Here is a 12482-nt window from a genome sequence, read left to right as displayed (position 1 = left end):
ATGTTTTGCACTCGCGCTGAAAAATCGCGCATGCTCCCGCAACGCACCTGCACCTTTTCCCGCAACGCCCGTGTGAAACCAGCCTTAAGGTCCTATAATCTTTCCTGGTAAGTTTTATCCTGCAATCCATGTACTAGTTTAGTAGCTCTTCTCTGAACTCTCTCCAAAGTATCAATATCCTTCTGGAGATATGGTCTCCAGTACTGCGCACAATACTCCAAATAAGGTCTCACTAGTGCTCTGTAGAGCGGCATGAGCACCTCCCTCTTTCTACTGGTAATTCCTTTCCCTATACACCCAAGCATTCTGCTAGCATTTTCTGCTGCTCTATGACATTGTCTGCCTACCTTTAAGTCTTCTGAAATAATGACCCCTAAATCCCTTTCCTCAGATACTGAGATTAGGACTGTATCACTGATTTTATATTCTGCTCTTGGGTTTTTACGCCCCAGGTGCATTATCTTGCACTTATGAACATTAAATTTTAGTTGCCAGATTTTTGACCATTCCTCTAGTTTTCCTAAATCCTTCTCCATTTGGTGTATCCCTCCAGGAACATCAACCCTGTTACAAATCTTTGTGTCATCAGCAAAAAGACACACCTTACCATCGAGGCCTTCTGCAATTTCGCTGATAAAGATATTAAACAATATGGGTCCCAGAACAGATCCCTGAGGTACCCCACTGGTAACAAGACCATGGTCTGAATATACTCCATTGACTACAACCCTCTGTTGTCTGTCTCTCAGCCACTGCCTAATCCATTCAACAATATGGGAGTCCAAGCACAAAGACTGCAATTTATTGATAAGCCTTCTATGTGGGACAGTATCAAAAGCCTTACTAAAGTCTAGATAAGCGATGTCTACTGCACCTCCGCCATCTATTATTTTAGTCACCCAATCAAAAAAATCAATAAGATTAGTTTGACATGATCTCCCTGAAGTAAACCCATGCTGTTTTTCATCTTTCAATCCATGGGATTTTAGATGTTCCACAATCCTCTCCTTAAGTATGGTTTCGCTAGTTCACCGCTAAGCTCTTTTAATAGCTTTGGGTGTATCCCATCAGGCCCTTGTGACTTATTTGTATTAATTTTAGACAGCTGACTTAGAACCTCTTCCTCTGTAAAGACACATGCATCAAAAGATTCATTAGTCTTCCTTCCTAACTGAGGTCCTTTTCCTTCATTTTCCTTTGTAAAAACTGAACAGAAGTATTCATTGAGGCAGTCAGCTAGTTCTTTGTCTTCTTTCATATACCTTCCTTCTTTTGTTTTTAATTTGGTAATTCCTTGTTTTAGTTTCCTTTTTTCATTTATGTATCTGAAGAATGTCTTATCGCCTTTTTTCACTGACTGAGCTAATTTCTCTTCTGTCTGTGCTTTAGAAGCTCTTATAACTTGTTTGGCCTCTCTCTGCCTAATCTTATAAATTTGCCTGTAATGCTTGTTGGTGATCACTAGACCCCAAGCTTTCCCCTACAGCAGGCATCCTCAAACTGCGGCCCTCCAGCTGTTGCAAAACTACAACTCCCAGCATGCCCGAACAGCCTACAGGTATCAGCCTACAGCAGGGCATTGTGGGAGTTGTAATTTTACAACAGCTGGAGGGCCACAGTTTGAGGATGCCTGCCCTACAGTAATATCAGATACCAAATTCCTATTTGTGAATACTAAATCTAAAATGGCCTTCTTCCGGGTTGGCTCCTCAACTACTTGCTGTAGAGATAATCCCAGTAGGGAATTTAGAATATCTGTACTTCTGGCAGAACTAGCTATTTTGGTTTTCCAGTTTACATCAGGAAGATTAAAGTCCCCCATAATGATAACTTCCCCTTTCAATGTCATTTTAGCTATTTCCTCAACTAGTAGATCATCTAATTCTTTGACTTGGCTAGGTGGTCTATATATCACACCTACACGAGTTACCTTATGATTATCAAGCTGCAAGGTAACCCAAACTGATTCTAAATCTCGCTAACTTGTATTAAATTAGATTTTATGCTATCTTTCACATACAGGGCCACTCCTCCCCCTTTCTTGCCTTCTCTGTCTTTTCTATATAGAGAGAACCCTGGTATTGTTATATCCCCGTCATTACTCCCATTGAACCATGTCTCAGTTACAGCCACTAAATCTATATTCTCAGATGCCATTATAGACTCAAGTTCATTGATCTTATTCCCTAAACTGCGAGCATTTGTAGACAAGACTCTGAGCTTGTCATTTCTTAACCTATGTGCTACTGGCATCTTCTGGCATTGTTCCGGGGGGCAGTCGGACTGCTGGATTATCACTCTTTTGCCCCCCTTTCCTAGTTTAAATGCTCCTTAGCAAATACTTTGAACTGTTCACTAAGGACATTCGTTCCCTTGAGAGAAAGATGCAAACCATCTTTCTTGTACAGTTCTTTTCCATTCCAACTAGAGCTAACATGACATATCAGGAACGGTGGCAGGTCCTCTTTAAAAAGTCATACTCATTTCACTGATCCTCTGCCACTCCTGTTCCAAACCTTCCCATAACCCTCCATTGTTCTCTGCTTCCAGGTCCCTCTCAACACTGAAATATTACTGTTCAGCCAATCACCACTTACGAACGTAAGAAAGCAAGTGGCATTCATTTTCTGCATATTAAAAGCGATCTAGAAGTAAGGCCAGTGGTGGACCAGGGAAGTGTCAGAACGGGAGAAGCTTGGGATCGGTGTGGTATGACTTATTTTACTTTTTAAGCCATTCTGACTTTTTGTTGTTGGTCAACCCCTTTAATTACTCTGATTCAGGAAATTCTATACAAGGTTTTTTGTTTTTAAGACAATTTTTTTAAATCTGAATTTTGAACACAACACAACTAGATACTGTGTGCCGATATAATTCTTATCTTCACTTCTAGGCAGCTCGTCAGCTTGTGCTGATGAAATGTAACCTGGTGGCAATCATGGCCTGGGATAGTGGGTGACGTCACCACTGTGAGCCATGAAGGTCCGCCAGAATGGATGGAACATTATTGCAAACGGCCAGCAGAAGGGATCGGCTGGAACAGAGGAGATAAGACAGAAGTGTTTTCCTTTCTCTTTTACTTTCTCAGTAACAGGATAAAGGCAATGTTTATTCAAATCAAGAAAAGCTTTTGAAATAGCATCCATGGGAAATGGAGGCAGGAACAAGCACACCACTGCCAGATTTCAAGCAGCAAAGCAGGCTTACTTAACGTTACATTTGTACTATGGCTGTAACCTCTCTAGTGACCTGTGCTGAATAGACAATGTCAGAAGGATGCTGTGGAGTACAGGATTATATATAAAGAGTACAGAGATAAATAATAAGCTTAAAGGGGTTCTCTGGGAAATAAGAAAATGAAAATACTTAAATATTACTTTATTATAAATATATTCTCAAATACCTTTCACCATTTGTAATGGTTCATTTTGTCTAGGGAGACATCATGAGGGGAAATAAAATGGCCGTTGTCCTGTACACACAAAACCTGTCCTGATCACACAGGAGGATAAGTTACTTCACAACACTGAGGTAAAGACTTGCCTTATCCTCCTCTCTACTTGTCAGGGATTATGATCTTGAATACAGATGACCTTCTGCTGAATCTCTGTAGGAATGGAGTCCATGGTGTCATATATCTTCTATATAAAAAGAATCTTCATATAAAAGAGAGGATAAAAAAAAAAACATAAAATGATATTATCCTTCAGGCGGACATAAAAACGCCTCTAAGTTCTTTTATCGAGTATCTTAATTTGATTTGTGTAAGCAGTGAAACAGGGGACAATTGTATATGCAAAAATATATAATCGTTTATTATAAAAACAAAGAATATAAAAATAATACAACTGCAAAACAAATGATGAAGTTACAAAGTAACACCCAAAATGTACCACACGGTGGTGCTAACACACCCCTATCTGATCAGCACAGTATGATTTAGTGATTTGTGACAACCAGTGTCATACTTTTAACAAACAGACTCATATACCAAGAAAAACTTAGGATCTTCTGTTATCAAACAGGCTATAACAATAAAACACGGATATACAGGAAAATAACTGTTATCCCTTGACTCTGTTTTCCTATGACCAATCAAAAATATATGATATTAATAGGATAAAATATTCAGCTCGGCAATCAGACTAAGGAAAATAACTTCCCAAGAATTTGGTCCTCTTTTCAAATAATGTCAGATCTTTCATTAACAATATGCATCTTTGCTAAGAGAATAATCAGCATTATGGGGGCACCTAACACTATGTATTCCCACAGTATGGGAACTCTTGGCTATATACCGAGAGAAATATCTTATTAATATCACGAGTAGTAAACAAAATATACTTTACCGGGTCAAAGGTAGACGGAGTTCAGATGGGACCAGTTCTGAAGAACTTTCCTAGTTTTCAAAAAAATAATCCAAGTTTCTTCTGGTAAAGTTTTCTTTTTGATTGATTGAATGGATGGATGGAAGAAAACTTTACCAGAAGAAACTTGGATTATTTTTTTGGATTACTAGGAAAGTTCTTCAGAACTGGTCCCATCTGAACTCTGTCTACCTTTGAACCGGTAACGTATATTTTGTTTACTACTCGTGATATTAATAAGATATTTCTCTCGGTATATAGCCAAGAGTTCCCATACTGTGGGAATATATAGTGTTAGGTGCCTCCATAATGCTGATTATTCTCTTAGCAAAGATGCATATTGTTAATGGAAGATCTGACATTATTTGAAAAGAGGACTAAACCCTTGGAAAGTTATTTTCCCTAGTCTGATTGCCGAGCTGAATATTTTATCATATTAATATCATATATTTTTGATTGGTCATAGGAAAACAGAGTCAAGGGATAACAGTTATTTTCCTGTATATCCGTGTTTTATTGTTATAGCCTGTTTGATAACAGAAGATCCTACATTTCTCTTGGTGTATGAGTCTGTTTGTTAAAAGTATGACACTGGTTGTCATAAATCACTAAATCATACTGTGCTGATCAGATAGGGGTGTGTTAGCACCACCGTGTGGTACATTTTGGGTGTTACTTTGTAACTTCATCATTTGTTTTGCAGTTGTATTGTTTTTATATTCTTTGTTTTTATAATAAACGATTATATATTTTGCATACAATTGTCCCTTGTTTCACTGCTTACACAAATCAAATTAAGATACTCGATAAAAGAACTTAGAGGCGTTTTTATGTCCGCCTGAAGGATAATATCATTTTATGTTGTTTTTTTTTATCCTCTCTTTTATATGAAGATTCTTTTTATATAGAAGATATATGACATAAATGGAGGTCCCACCGAGATCGAGTAATTCTTTAATTGATTGTGCAAATAGTGAAAGGTTCCATATTTTTCTTGGCTAGCCAGTGTGGTGTTACATCTGTATATTGATTATTGATCAGAAGATGGGTGTTACAGGCAGTGACCCGGGTAGTGACTATGCTACAGCAGGCAGTCCACCTAGCCCAACGCAGCTGATCCATAATGTTGTTGAATATACACACTCACGGAACAAAATTGATAAAGATATATGTTTAAACTGTTTTTATTCAGTTCAGTTATCAAGCAATTAACATGTCCACATTTCATCCACTGAAATACATATCATATATGTGTATTGACATGAATACATGACAGCCAAAGTATTTCTGCAATGTGCACGTTAATTAGTATAACATGGGGACTAACCCCAACACTTTCTATGAGAACATAACATTAAGCTTACAATAAAGAGACAAACATAAAAAAGAGAGAAAGGTGAAAATAAAGAGAAAGAAGGAGGGGGGTTGGGAAGGAAGAGGACAGGAGGGGGAATGTATGATGAGAGTGACAGCCATCACGATGCGAGTATTGATAAAAGTTCCGGAGAGTCTTGGAACTCGATCCATTGCGACCATATCTTATGAAATTTGTTCGAAAGGTCCGAAGCCTCAGCAGAAATCTCTTCCATTCTATTTATGTGCAACTTTTCTTGATCCCATTCTCTAATGTTAGGCGCATGTGTAGTGCGCCAATGCCTAGGGATCACTACCCTAGCCGCTGAGATGAAGAATCTCAACATGTTACGTTTCTGAGATGCGATAGAACCTGGTAGGATGGAGAGGAGCGCTATTTGAGGGGTGTTTTCTATTGACTTCCCTGTCATTTTCCTATATAAGTCAAAGACTTTGTTCCAAAAAGGTTGCCCCTTATTACAGCCCCACCAAATGTGCAGCATAGTTCCTTTCTCCGTACCGCATCTCCAACAGGATTCTGGGACTGATGGAAATATCCTATGAAGTCTAACTGGGTACCTGTAATCTTATAGTTTTTTCCTGTGCTGAGCAAGCCATTGATAGTTTGTGAGAGAATATGAACGCTTTCTGTTGATCCTCTTTTGTTATAGAGGAACCCAATTCTTGCTCCCAACCTGAAATAAAACTTGGTCTGCCCTCATGTGTATCTTCCATCAGATTCCTGTACAGCGAAGAAATCAAGTGAGTCGGCGGAGATGACAGCATAAATAATTTCTCAGTTTCGGATAAGGACGTTCCAAAGGAGCCCTTCTCACCTTTTGAGGAAATATAAGATTTCAATTGTTCGTATTCTAGCCACGATATACGGACATTCAAGTGTTTTGCGGACAGGTCCTGAAAAGACGGCAAGGGAGCTCCTGATAGGAGGTGATAAAAACGCGGGTCCGTAGAGGCCTGCATCCCTAAGAAGGAGTCTCTATTAGAACTAGCTGGGAAAGCTGGGTTGTGGAAGAGTGGTGTTAAGGGACTAAATTTCCTAGAACAAATGCCTCTCCGTACGAATGAGTCCCATAGTTTCAGGGTTTGTTGTGTCAGTTTGTTATAATTTTTAAGCTGGGGACGAGTTTCCGCGTCAATCCAAGGAGTGTGGTTAAGGGGAAAGGGATAAAGGGACTGCTCTAGCTGGACCCACTGTTTAGATCGACTATGGTATTGCCAGTCAAGTAGTCTAATAAAAGAAGCAGCGTGATAAAGTTTAAAATCTGGTAGGCCCGCCCCCCCTGAGGATTTAGGTCTATTCAATGTGTTGAGTGCGATTCGAGGACTAGAAGAGCCCCATATGAATCTGGTGATTAAAGTCTGCATAGAACGAAAAAATGCAGGAGGAGGTATCAGCGGAACTGTTTGAAAGATGTATAGGAATTTCGGCAAGATATCCATTTTTAAGACATTCATTCTCCCAAACCAAGATAAACCTTTTTTATTGTAGTTGGATAGGTCTTTTGTTGTCCGATCTAGCAGTGGGAGATAATTTAATGTATACAAAGAGTCGGTCTATGGGGATCTGTACTCCCAAATATTTTATTGATGACGGTTGATGTTTGAATTGGAACGATGTGAGCAAATTGCTAAATTCTTGTTGTGGAATAGATATATTAAGGATATCCGATTTCGTGTCCAATAAAGATATATGACAATGAGGAGAGGAAATACAGAGAGGATGGACAGGACAGACTGTGGCAATGGAGACTGCATACAAGTGCTTCTGCTCATTAGCCACACCTCACCCACCTCTCATGTCTCATCATCATCATCATCTCCATTCCCACAGAGATTCACCTGTATTCAGGATCATAATTCCTGAGAGGCAGAGCAGAGAGGAGGATGAGGCAGCACTATGGCTCATTGTGATAAAGTAACTTGTTCTCTTGTGTCATTAGGACAGGTTTTGTGTGTACTGATAGGACGTCGGCCGTTTTATTTTTCCTAATGATTACTCCATAGACAAAACAAGCCATTACATTTAATTATAACTAATGAAAGGTATTTGTGAATATATTTATTATAAAATAATATTTAAGTATTTTCATTTTTTTTATTCCTGGAGAACCCCTTTAAAGGTGCATTTAGACGGGCAGAGGAGCAGCAGATTATTGGGAAGGAAGCGCTGCTTCCTGACAGTCGGCTACTCATTAAGAGGAGGTGAAGCACTATATTTACATGCAGCGATCTCCTCCACAGTATGAGAACGAGCAGTTGCTATTGTGATCGCTCATCCTCATGAAGCTGCTTTGTTTCTGGCCAGCAGATCACTGTTTAGACAGCAAAATCTGCTGCCCAGAAACGATAATTTAGGTGCCTGTACTAGTAATAGTTTCACCCAATGAACAAGTGTTTTGCTCGTTCATTGGATGATCAGCTGCACCTTCTCACAGTCAAATGCTCGTCCTGATAATCTTCCCAATGATTGCAGTGTAAATCCACCTTTAGTAAATCACACGTGCATCTGATTGATGGGGTTCCAACATCAGGGACCCCCACCGATCTACTATTTGAGAAGGCAGTAGTGCCACAACCTTTTCTTAGCTCACCAAGCACAGCGCTGTACATTGTATGTCGGCTGTACTTGGTATCACAGCTCAACTCCATTCACTTCAATGGGGCTGAGCTGCACCTAGGCCAAGTGACAGATGAATGTGACATCACTGGCCTAGGCTAATCTGCAAGAAGGCTATGGTGCTACTGTGAGTGGCAGGGGTCCCGGGTGTCAGATGCCTTCCGATCAGATACTGATGACCTATCCTGACCTAGGTCATCAGTATACAATTTTGGAAAATCCCTTAAGGCTATGTACACCTTCAGAGGCAATATTTGATTGATTTGATTTGAGCATTTTACTCATTTTTGGCTAAAAATCATATTTTCAGTTGGCCTTCATTAAAAATATTGAGCTGTTCTGTCACAAAGGGTTAACTGTTTTTCTAACTGTGTGACTGGTACTTTCACTTTAACTTTGTGCTGTAAACTACTAAGAGGTCATAAATTTCTTTAAGCCACACTATTATCAGTAAGATAAGAACTGAGCTATAATGAGTGTTTATAAGGTCAGAGAGCAGAGATAAGGAGTCCTTCAGCTCCCCCAAATAATGGAAAAGAGAGAAAATCCAGAGGCTGCTACTAGATCATCTTAGCTTTGTACAGAAAAAAGGACTCTGTATTTTTAATAAAGACCAATTGAAAATATGATTTTTAGCCAAAAATTAGTAAAATGCAATTATAAACAAAAATAGCCTCCGAAGGTGTACATAGCCATTAACCACTACAGGACCGCCGTACGCAGGATTGCGTCCTGGTGGCGGCCTTGTTATTCCTCCTGGACGTGCCGGCGCGTCCTCTTGCGAGAGGCGAGATTTCCTGTGAACATGCGCACACAGGCGCGCGCGTTCACAGGAACCGAAGGTAAACGAGTGGATCTGCAGCCTGCCAGCGGCGATCGTTCGCTGGCAGGCTGTAGATGCGATTTTTTTAACCCCTGAAGGGTATATTAGACGCTGTTTTGATAACAGCGTCTAATATACCTGTAACCTGGTCCTCTGGTGGTCCCTTTTGCTTGGATCGACCACCAGAGGACACAGGCAGCTCTGTAAAGTAGCACCAAACACCACCACACTACACCCTCCCTGTCACTTATTAACCCCTGATCACCCCATATAGACTCCCTGATCACCCCCTGTCATTGATCACCCCCCTGTAAGGCTCCATTCAGACGTCCGTATGTGTTTTGCGGATCCACAAAACACATACGGATGTCTGAATGGAGCCTTACAGGGGGGTGATCACGCCATATAGACTCCCTGATCACCCCTCTGTCATTGATCACCCCCCTGTAAGGCTCCATTCAGACGTCCGTATGTGTTTTGTGGATCCGCGGATCCATGGATCCGCAAAACATACGGATGTCTGAATGGAGCCTTACAGGGGGGTGATCACCCCATATAGACTCCCTGATCACCCCCCTGTCATTGATCACCCCCCTGTAAGGCTCCATTCAGACGTCCGTATGTGTTTTGCGGATCCACGGATCCGCAAAACATACTGATGTCTGAATGTAGCCTTACAGGGGGGTGATCACCCCATATAGACTCCCTGATCACCCCCCTGTCATTGATCACCCCCCTGTAAGGCTCCATTCAGACGTCCATATGTGTTTTGCGGATCCGCAAAACATGGACACCACGTATCCGCAAAACACGGACACCGGCAATGTACTTTCCGCATTTTGCGGATCCGCACATTGCCAGAACTATATAGAAAATGCCTTTTCTTGTCCGCAATTGCGGACAAGAATAGGACATGTTCTATAGGCTCTACAAAAAACGCAGTGTTCGCCCGATCAGGCCTGATCTTGTGCGCACACTTGCATTCAGTCCGCCCCACCGCAGTGGCAGAATTATTTTTTTTCTGATCACTGCAAAAACACCGTAAAATCGCACGGCGCTATAAAAAGATCACTTTTGAGGGGCATGGCGAGTTCATAGAAGATTTCTTTTTTTTTTCAAAAGTTTGCGGAAATAGATTTTATTTTTGTTTTTTTGCTTTTTCTTACAAAGTCTCTTATTCCACTAACTTGGGACAAAAAATAAAATCTCACATGAACTCACCATACCCCTCACGGAATCCAAATGCGTAAATTTTTTTAGACATTTATATTTCAGACTTCTTCTCACGCTTTAGGGCCCCTAAAATGCCAGGGCAGTATAAATACCCCACGTGATCCCATTTTGGAAAGTAGACACCCCAAGGTATTCGCTGAGGGGCATATTGAGATTTTATTTTTTGTCACAAGTTAGCGGAAACGGAGACTTTGTGATAAAAAAATAAATAAAATTTCCGCTAACTTGTGCCAAAAAAAAAAAACTTCTATGAACTCGCCATGCCCCTCACGGAATACCTTGGGGTGTCTTCTTTCCAAAATGGGGTCACATGTGGGGTATTTATACTGCCCTGGCATTTTAGGGGCCCTAAAGCGTGAGAAGAAGTCTGGAATCCAAATGTCTAAAAATGCCCTCCTAAACGGAATTTGGGCCCATTTGTGCACCTAGGCTGCAAAAAAGTGTCACACATGTGGTATCGCCGTACTCAGGAGAAGTAGGGCAATGTGTTCTGGGGTGTCTTTTTACATATACCCATGCTGGGTGAGAGAAATATCTCTGTCAAATGACAACTTTGTATAAAAAAAATTGGAAAAGTTGTCTTTTAGAGAGATATTTCTCTCACCCAGCATGGGTATATGTAAAAAGACACCAAAACACATGGCCCTACTTCTCCTGAGTACGGCGATACCACATGTGTGACACTTTTTTGCAGCCTAGGTGGGCAAAGGGGCCCAAATTCTAAAGAGCACCTTTAGGATTTCACAGGGCACTTTTTACACATTTGGAATTCAAACTACTTCTCGCGCATTAGGTCCCCTTAAATGCCAGGGCAGTATAACTACCCCACAAGTGACCCCATTTTGGAAAGAAGACACCCCAAGGTATTTCGTGATGGGCATAGTGAGTTAATGGAAGTTTTTATTTTTGGTCACAAGTTAGTGGAATATGAGACTTTGTAAAAAAAAAAAAAAAAAATCATCATTTTCCGCTAACTTGTGACAAAAAATAAAAAGTTCTATGAACTCACTATGCCCATCAGCGAATACCTTAGGGTGTCTACTTTCCGAAATGTGGTCATTTGTGGGGGTTTTCTACTGTCTGGGCATTGTAGAACCTCAGGAAACATGACAGGTGCTCAGAAAGTCAGAGCTGCTTCAAAATGCGGAAATTCACATTTTTGTACCATAGTTTGTAAACGCTATAACTTTTACCCAAACCAATAAATATGCATTATTGCATTTTTTTTATCAAAGACATGTAGAACAATAAATTTAGAGAAAAATTTATATAGAAATGTAGTTTTTTTAGAAAAATTTTACAACTGAAAGTGAAAAATGTCATTTTTTTGCAAAAATTTAGGTAAATTTCGATTAATAACAAAAAAAGTAAAAATGTCAGCAGCAATGAAATACCACCAAATGAAAGCTCTATTAGTGAGAAGAAAAGGAGGTAAAATTCATTTGGGTGGTAAGTTGTATGACCGAGCAATAAACCGTGAAAGTAGTGTAGTGCAGAATTGTAAAAAGTGGTCTGGTCATTAAGGGTGTTTAAGCTAGGGGAGCTGAGATGGTTAACCTCTTTAGGACACAGGGCGTACAGGTACGCCCTTATGTCCTGGTACTTAAGGACGCAGGGCGTACCTGTACGCCCTGTGTATTTCCGATTACCGCCGCGCGGCGGGCGGTGATCGGAAGACGGTGCCTGCTCAAATCATTGAGCAGGCACCTCGGCTAAATGCGCGGGGGTTCCCAGGACCCACCCCCATGTCGGTGATCGCCGCAAACCGCAGGTCAATTCAGACCTGCGGTTTGCGGCTTTTTATTGGGCGGCGGTGGTGCCATCGGGTCCCCATGGGGCTGTGGGGGGGACCCGATGGCATGGAAGGCAGCGCGATGCCTTCCTGAGGCATCTGCGCTGCCTTTACGGTGACGAGCCTGTGAGATCCAGCCCACCAAAATAGTACCAATCTAACCATCACCTCATCCCAAAAAATGAGCCCCTACCTGAGAGAATCGCCTAAAAAATTAAAAAACTATGGCTCAGAATATGGAGACACTAAAACATCATTTTTTTTGTTTTAAAAAAG

The sequence above is a fragment of the Bufo bufo genome, chromosome 2, assembly GCF_905171765.1.
Source record: "Bufo bufo chromosome 2, aBufBuf1.1, whole genome shotgun sequence".
Lineage (NCBI taxonomy): Eukaryota > Metazoa > Chordata > Amphibia > Anura > Bufonidae > Bufo > Bufo bufo.
The sequence above is the reverse complement of the archived record's forward strand: the minus strand, read 5'-3'. Positions refer to the sequence as shown.